This window comes from Cricetulus griseus, chromosome 2 (genome assembly GCF_003668045.3).
Source record: "Cricetulus griseus strain 17A/GY chromosome 2, alternate assembly CriGri-PICRH-1.0, whole genome shotgun sequence".
Lineage (NCBI taxonomy): Eukaryota > Metazoa > Chordata > Mammalia > Rodentia > Cricetidae > Cricetulus > Cricetulus griseus.
Genome location: NC_048595.1, coordinates 281562891 through 281572135, shown reverse-complemented (window position 1 = coordinate 281572135; position 9245 = coordinate 281562891).

Sequence of the window (9245 nt, the reverse complement as noted above, 5' to 3'; positions counted from 1 at the left end):
ATGGCTGGCGTTATAGAAGAGACTCTATCCACACATGCAGAAGTCACCCTTGCCCTCCTTAGGGTGACGTGGAAGACAACAGCAGTACCAAAAGCAAAGGATTAGGTATTAAGCCCACAAGACACTACCAACACCCTCCCATGAACCTCTTCTCTAATCATGACTGCTATTATATTATTGAGAGCTCATCCCCAAAGGGCATAGGATGCACAGGGCTTGTGGCCAAGGCCATTTTGAAAGCATAGCGAACTGCCCAAACTCAGACATTCCGATCTCTGCAGAGCCACTGGAGACAGCCACCAGAGGGGACAGGGGAGTATGTGAGGAAAGAGGCAAAAGAGACCAGAGCATGTGGCAAATACAATTCTTTAGCCCCCACCCAACCTCCCCATCCTCCTGCACTCTTCCCCAGCCTCACTGGGCCTCAGAAACACCTCACCTGAAAAGTTCTCAGTTCCCTGAAAAAGGCTCCTTCTGGTCACAGTTTGACATGGTGCCAGGAGGGCCATAATTTCTTCAAGAAGTCAGGGCCCAAAGCCTTAATCGTTATTTTGCCCAGCATAGTGTATGTAGTGTGCAACAAGACACAGTTCTTGTCTCTACACCCATCCTTTTATGTCTCTATGAACCTTGCTTGCTTCCACCTCAGTCAGGGACCACCCTGTGGGCACCTGCTATCTGTTAGCATCACTTGGTTTGCTCTACTCCACACCCCCTCACAATTGCTATGGTTCTCTTGCCTGTGATGTTTTGGCCCAGAACACAATTTGTCAACAGTGTCCTGCTTCTTCTAACCCCACACGGAGTGCTACTCTCAACACTACTGAAAAGGTTCCCATGGGTAAACTTGGCGAGGATTTATCATCATCAGTAGTTAGTTAGCACTACGCTGCCCTCCACTTTCTGGTGGCAGCAGATGAACATTCAGTATCCACGCTTTTCCCGGCAGGAAGCTGAGCAATGACTATGACTACTGTGAGCAACAGGGACAGGAAGAGGAAGTAGAGTAATGTCCTGCTTGTGAGGTCAGCACCACCCTTCCCAGTCCATACAAATGCAGTTCCTTAATCAGGTCACACTGCAGGAGAGTCGTGCTCTTCCGCCAAGATATAGGGCAAGGACATGAAGTCATTCTCCCCCAAGATCTGTCTTCTTTTGTGAACACTCCTGCTGTCCTTGCAAAACGGCACGTGCGTGTGTGTGTGTGTGTGTGTGTGTGTGTGTGTGTGTGTGTGTGTGTGTGCGTGCGTGCGTGCGTGCGTGCGTGCGTGCGTGCGTGCGTGCGTGCGTGTGTGTGTGTGTGTGTGTGTGTGTGTGCGCGCACGCGCGTTAAACAGGGTTATCTAGAAAACAATGATCACCCTGAAGGTTGTTGGAAATTCAGTGTGGCTCACAAACTAGTTCAGAGGCATTTGCTTGTAACTTCTTATGGTGACAATGAGCTATTAACACTCTTTTATATTTCACACACATAAGGACTGCCCCACCCACTGCAGGAGACAAGGGCTGAACCAGGCCATGCGCCTCTTGGAGATCGCTTAGGACCTAATGTGACTCTGGGCACATTAGAAGCCTATTCTGCCTGGATGATGTGACTGTCACTTCGAAAATGTGCACAAAGCTGTTGCCATTTCTAGCAAATATTTGACCTCTTCTTATTTCCAGGAGAAATTAGCTGCTGGAGTAAGGGTAGGACTGTGTGGGGTATATTTCTCCCTCAGTACTGATTTTTAAAAATTTATTTTTTTATGTGAATGGGTGTTTTGCTGCATGTATACCTGTGCATGACATGTGTGCAGTACCTATAGAGACCAGGAGATGGTGTCAGATTCCCCTGGACTGGACCTGCAGAGAGCTGTGAGCCATCATGTAGGTTCTGGGATCGAACCCAGGTCCTCTGGAAGAACACTTATTTCCCCAGCTTAGTACTGATTTTTAAAATTAATTTTTAAATTATTTTTATACCCCATTGCAGTTTCCCCTCCCTCCTCTCTTCCCCAGTCCCCCTCTACACTCCCTCTGCTTCCCTCCCCCCTCTTTCTCTCCAAAAAAGGGCAGGCCTTCCATGGATGTCATGGAGACTTAGGCTAGAACCAACTTGCTGTAAGACTAAGCACCTTCCCTTGTATTAAGGCTAAACAAGGCAACCCAGTATGAGGAAAAGGGTTCCCAAACAGGCAAAGGAGTCAGAGACAGTCCCTGCTCCCAATGTTAGAGGCCTACATATATGCAGAGGACCTAAATCAGTCCCAAGCAGGCAGTCTACTTCTGATACTACCTGGAGGACCAGAACCCAGAGGCTGGATGGCCCAGAGACTTAGGCTAGAACCAAGCATGACTGGGGAAAGAAAAAAAAAAAGTCAATGAAATGATTCCTAATAGTATTCTGCTATATTCATATATTGGTGCCTAGCCCAATTGTCATCAGAGAGGGTGCACCCAGCAACTGATGGAAACAGATACAGAGACCCACAGAGCTGAGGGAAACCCTAGGAAGACAGGGAGAAAAGAGTGGTGTAGGAGTCAGAGGAGTCAAGGTCTTCACAAGAAAACCCACAGAATCAACTAATCTGGGCTCATAGGAGCTCACAGAGACTGAACCAGTACTGATAATTTATTTCTCTTGAACTGGTACTTCCTGAGTTCATGGTCTCTATTTTTAAAAACCATTTTATTAATTATGTGTTTTGGGTGTCTTGCCTTGATGTCTGTATGTGCACAGCTTCCTTGCTTGCTACCTGAGAGTGCCAGAAGATGCCAGAAGGTCCCCTCAGAGTCATAGACGATTGTGAGGCTCCACGTGGGTGCTGGGAATAGAACCCAAGTCCTCCAGAAGAGCAGCCAGTGCTCTTAACCACCGAACCATTTCCCCAGCCCCTCCTGGTCTCTAATGCTTCTTCTCCCACACACTTCTCTTAGAGGCAGTAATCAAGAGTTGGACAGGTGTGTGCAGTAGGCTTTCTATGTAGAGGGCCTCATTCCAGCTCTGGCCACGGGCTGAAAAGTATGTTGACGCCTATCATAAGAGGTGACCTCCAAAGTTAGTGATAAAGGTGAGAGTTTAATTTCTGCCTGTCTTACACACAGCTCTGGGTTTCCCCACACGATGGGACCACACACCTGCGTGGCTTGCTGAGTTCTGTGGATGAAGTTCTGCTCTGGACTTGGCAATGGTTTTTGATCAAAAGGTTACACATAGCTATGGTAGCTGTGTGTCCCTAACTGCTCCAGGGTCTAGGGAATAATCCTGTTTTCTAAACAAGATGCACAGCTATTGGTCTGTGGAGAGTTCTCAACATGAAGAGTAAGGAAGAAAACATGATTTAAAAAAGAGAGAAATGGAAAGGATGGAGTTCAATTACTTCTTGTCTCTAAGTGTGAAGCTGAACTGTTCTTGAATTAGACGCTGTGCAAAGTTCACTTGAGCATTACCCTGTCTCCTCCAGACCCAACATACAGTCTGGTCTTCAGGGCTGAGTGGTCACATACAAGAGAAAACCAGGGGAAATAGGAACATCTGCTCACATAAACCAATCTGGGGAAAAGTCACTTGCAAATTTATTTATGATTTAGATTCAAATTCACTTAGATTCTCTCACAGATAAGCATTATGCATTTGGCTCTCATGGTGTCTCTGCTCCGACTGCCTGAATGGTGGGAAAATGTGCCCATCAAACCAAACTTTTCCATCTATTCCTACCTCTCCTTGACTCCGTGCATCCTCTCCCAGCTGTTAAGGCTTCTTTTTCCAATTCCATCCAGTCTGGCTTTCCCACCCCAACAGCCCTCCAGGGATACCACTGCCTAATCCATTAGGTATTTATTAGTCTCTTTCTCATGTAACTTCTTGGCAGTGTCCGACATGTTTGGCCACTTCTTTTTACTCAGAGCAGTTTCCCTATAACCTGGTTCACCTCCTACCTCCATTGACTTTCTTGTTCAATCTCTCTGGTAGCATCAGCCAAGACTCATGACTTAGATAGTATCAGCTTAAGTATCTGAGCCCAATGCAGGGATATCCAAGTGACTAATCCATGTCTCAGCATTGAAATTTCACAGGAAAAGAAATTACAATATTTTGGAATGGAACACAATTATCCTTCCAGCCCAAGCCTCCAACCATAGGATGGCACCACCACTGGGTCTCTGCCTGCCAGAAGCGCCAGCCATCTTACTTTTAATTCTTCACTCCAGACAGTCAAATCATTACCACCTCCACCCAAGATTTTCGCTTCTTAACTCTTCTCTTACAAAGCCATGTAATAGTCTCTCCCAGGTTATATTGTGTCTGTACTAGAAGAATGGCCTAGTAACCTGTTTCCTGGACTAATAGGGGCAGACTATTGCTACCGTGATCTTCCAAATTGCAAACCTGGTATCACTTCAACCTGGACACTCTTCCATGCCTTCCTACTTATTCTAGGGTAATGGTCAAGACTGTCAATGTGCCTTAACCCATTCCTCCTTGCTGGACTTCCCAGCTTTGATCCAAATAACTTTCAGGGCATTACTCTTCTGTAGGATTCTCTAGAGCTCTTGGTTTGCTTCTTATCACTTTGAGGTACCCTCATCAGCTACTGCTAATCTGTCAGAATTGGCTCTGACATCACCTCCTCAGAACAATACTTGCGTTTTTTTCTTAGTGTTTATTTACACTATTTGGTTTCCAACCATTCCCTCCACAAAGCTAGCATACACTAACAACAGTGGGAGTGTTTATATTTTTTTAGCCACATTAACTTCTCAGAGTGTGGACTGGTACCTGGAACTTAATACCAATTCTAGTCAATGAGGACTTGTTGGCTAAATGAATGAATGAATGAATTGAATTGAATGAATGAGCAACTATTATGCTCTGGAGACTTCAGAATAATTAGTGAATAAGATGTTGTAATTTAAAAAAATCATGCTATTTTTATAGATACTAAGTGCTGGTAAAGAAAGCCCATAATTACCTAATCATTCCCATGGGAATATATGATTTGTTTTATGATGTTTACTTATTGATGCAAGGTGCCTACACTTACCTCCTCCAACTTGGATTTAGTATTTACACCTTCTCTTTCTCTACAAGTGCTGTATTGATGGACACAGCCAAAAAGATTATAAAAGCTAACTGTGCTCAATATTCATTATAAGATCAAAACATAGGTAAAAACATAAAAGAACTGTTTAATTTTTGTCTTATTGAGGACATAAAGGGGATGGAGAAAATGCTTAGTGGTGAGGAATATTTGCTGCTCTCAAAGAAGAACCAGATGTGGTTTCAGCATCTATATTAGATGATTCATGCAACTGTAACTCCAGGGGAATCCAATGCCCGTTCTGACCTCTGTGGGCCCCTGCATGGGCATGGTCCACACACATGCATTCACGGTATACATACTTAGATGAAGGCCCACATCCCCCCAACACACATATCAATAAATACAAATCTTTTAAAAGACACAGTAATTTAGAATAGAGCTATCTCACAGTCAACCTCTAAATATTACAAAATTATTTTCATTGCGACATCAAAGGAAAAGACTATGTCACTCTCATCTATATATAAAATTTAGTTGTAATTTGACACTAATTTTGCAGGAAACTATCCCTTAATATTTTTGTTCTCCCCTCAGAGATTTATTATTTATTTTCTCAATAATGAAACATGGTGAGTTAAGATTTATTATTGGTTTACAGTTCAGTGGTGTTCAGCAATTTAGGGTTTCAAAGACAACAGTGATGTCTCCAAATGGTAAAACCCACCTGCTCAGGCACATTTGAAAGGCATCTGAATATTTATCTTTGATTCAAATACTCCTTTGGCTCTCATGGTTAGAGCAGATTTCAAACAAGACCTTAATATTTGGCAGCTGGAAAGAGCCATCTGCTCTGGCAAAACCTTTGTTAATTGTAATTCTACCCTGAAATTTGAACCCTATAAAAACCAGGAACTCTGAGTAAGGTTGGTAGGGAGCTGTAAGCCAGTGAATGTGCCAACTTCTCTCTTTCTCCCTTTTAAGAATATGTGGATTAATTACAAGGCGCTGATTGACTGGGGTTAGCCTTTCCCCTTGTCTGCACAAAGTTAATTCCTACCACTTACATCAATTAGACCAGGTCAAGATGGGTAAGTCAGGTGGGACTTAATATAAAAAGCCCTGTTTTCGGGGCAACTGAAGTTAACATGGGTCTGTTAGAAGTAACTCCTGTTTTCCTGTGAAGGGTTATTTAAGGCATGAGGAGCTGGTCTCGTTTTCCTTGCTTTATGGAATTACTGAAGTTTATGTAGACGCTGGAGAATTCAGCTTCCCTGGGAGTGGTTTAGAAACATTTGTCTGCAAAGAGGGGAAACCCTATTTGCTTTTTTTGGTGGGGGTCTACATTTTGTCTGACTGCAGCAGGGAGTGCTCATTCCAACATTATTTCAGGACATGGGAATAAGTTGAAAACCCTCATGAGGCATCTCCCTTTACTCCTGTTTAAAACATTTTCTACTGGACATTTTAATAAATGAACAGTTGGCTAGGAATTTTCTAGAAAACAAAAGTTGGACAATCCCAGACAGGAGTCAATTCTTTCTTATAAGGACTTCGCTGTGACATCCAATGGTCTTTGTCCCTCTTCTCCTTCCTTTTCTATTGTGGCTCTCAAATACATCAGTTCCCAAACATGCTCTAGCTTTTCCAACCAGAAGGAGGGGAATAGATTTTTTTTTTTCTGACTGTAACTATTGCTATTAGCAAAATAACAAAAGAAGACATCATTTTGGTGGCCCATTGAGGTGCTAAACATGCTAAACAATTTTGTCCCAACTTAAGTAGAAAAGAAATGGTGCAGATACTACAATCCAGAATTTAGAATCCCAGCCTTTTACACAGGGGCACGTGCCAGGTGTTGGGGAGAGCTCACAAGGCCTCCAACCTGTGACATGCAGTCTCAATCTTGGATAGCTCTTCTTTTATATTATATCTGCTGTTAGTTACTTATTTAAGTGCTTCTTGGTGCTTAACTTCCCACTAGGAAAATGGAATTTTATCTTTAGAGACAAGGGATTAATGTAGAAGTACCCTATGAAGAGGCTGAAAGATTCTAGACTCCCTGCAATTTTGTGAATAAGAAACACTGAAAGGTAAGATTGAAGGTTCAGGGCCTCCTGCCAAACCCACCACACCGTGCTTCTGACACTGCACAGTGTGTGTCACATCCTCCAGTCCTGGTTCTGCTGCCCATGGCTGTGCCACCTTAGGTAAGTTTCTATATCCTACAGCTTGGCACACTCTGGATTAGCAAATGGTACCAGGAGTGGGGGTGGGGTGGGTAAGGCAGACTGGAGAACTTCACCAAGGAGTTGTTGCTATCAAAGGAAAAGATAGGTTACATTTATACAGAGAATGTCCCTCACCTTGCTGGCTAACACATGCTGACTGCCCAGCATGCCATCTGAAGTTATTGCACACTTCTCACTCAACTACGACAATTCACATCTAGGTTTTGAGTTCACCACCACATTTTCAAACAGTAAACCATTCCCAAGTTGTATGCACATTCTGCAGGAAGTGTCTGAGGTACAGTCTAGCATTTGCAATTGGAAACAAAAGGGAAGACCAGGCATCTCCCTACCTACCAGTCTACAGCCACAGATAGCAAGCATTGGAACCTGGCTGGCTGGTGATGCTCCATCCTGACAGGGGTGCCATTCTCAAACAAGAGCCTGAATCCACATCCCCTTCTCTGGAGCAGGCTGGCTCTGAGAAATTCAGAGGGGAGTGAGGTTGGGCTCTGAGCTCATTCATTCTGTCATCACTATTAAAATAAAACAGCAATTATCCAGACACCTCAAGAGATGAGATGATCTGTCTTTCCAAACTTTCTGGTAACATTAGGGTTGCCATAAAAACAAAAAAACAAAAACAAAAACAAAGCAGCAACAACAACAACAACAACAACAAAAAACCTTTTTAACCCTTGCTAATTTTTTTCTATCTCTGAACTGGGTCATACAAGTTCTCACTTCCATAAGCAAGCATGGTATCCAAACTACAATTTAACCTTCCTCTGGTGACTCAGACATTTTTTCCGGCCTTAGGGTCAGCTCCATGAGTGAGGAGTCTGACACTGGACTCCATGAAGACAGGTGGAGGAACTGAAAGGGTGAACCACAGTTGGCTTCTTTCTTTCGTAAATCACATCCTAATATTTTAGGGAGTAAGGAGGGAGGGGGATGGATGCTTTTTTTAATCAATTGAGTTGAGAAAACAATGGTTCTTTTTACATATGTGTACATGTGTGAGTACACATGTGTGTAGCTGCATGTGCATGTGTGGAGGCCAGTAATTGACGTCAGGTATCTTCATCTGTCACTTTCCATTTCCACCTCCTTTTTGGAGACACCGAATTTGTAGCTTGCTGACTTGGCTAGACTGTCTGGCCAACAAGCCTTAGGGATCCTACTGTCTTTGATTGCCCAGTATTGGGATTACAGGTATGCCACTTGGCTTTTTACATGGATTTTAGAGTTTGAACTCAAGACATCATGAGACAAATACATTACCTACTGATTCATCGCTCTAACACCCCTTCAAAAATAGTTCTTTATGGGTTCTGTGCATAACTATAGAATATCCTAGAGTCTATTGGACTGAGAAGTGTTTTCACACATTAGATAGTGTAGTGCCTACAGATAGGTATAAGGCAAAGAACTGTGTCCATCTGAACCCTTCAGTGGAAAGCCTTGGGAATCTTTCCCTGAGATGGCGGTGAGTTCACAAACCACATAGAAGATCTGAGAATAATGCAGTGCTTGTACATATGTTTGAAGATACAAAGGGCTTTCAATTAAGTGAAGCACACATTGAGAGTGCCTTTGGAACATGTGTGTGTGTGTGTGTGTGATCATTTACACTTCTGATGAGGATGCTAAAGGCTAATTTTCTGTAGCATTAGGACCTTAGAGACGAGCCAGATTCCTGTTCTCACACCTACGTTATGTAATCAGAAGCAGAGCATCCGAGCTGCACATCAAATAGTCTTGCTTTCTGGCAGACTATATATATATATATATATATATATATATATATATATATAAAAAGATCAGCCTCGGTGTTTGAAGTTGGCCTTTGTTTACATAATGCAACCAGCCACAACTGCCAAACACAATAATTAAATGCTTTACAAGTGCAAATCTTGCCAGAATATGTAATTTGAGGGGGGAAAATAAGCAGAGAGAGTTGATATACAGCAGAAAGTGCTGAAATACT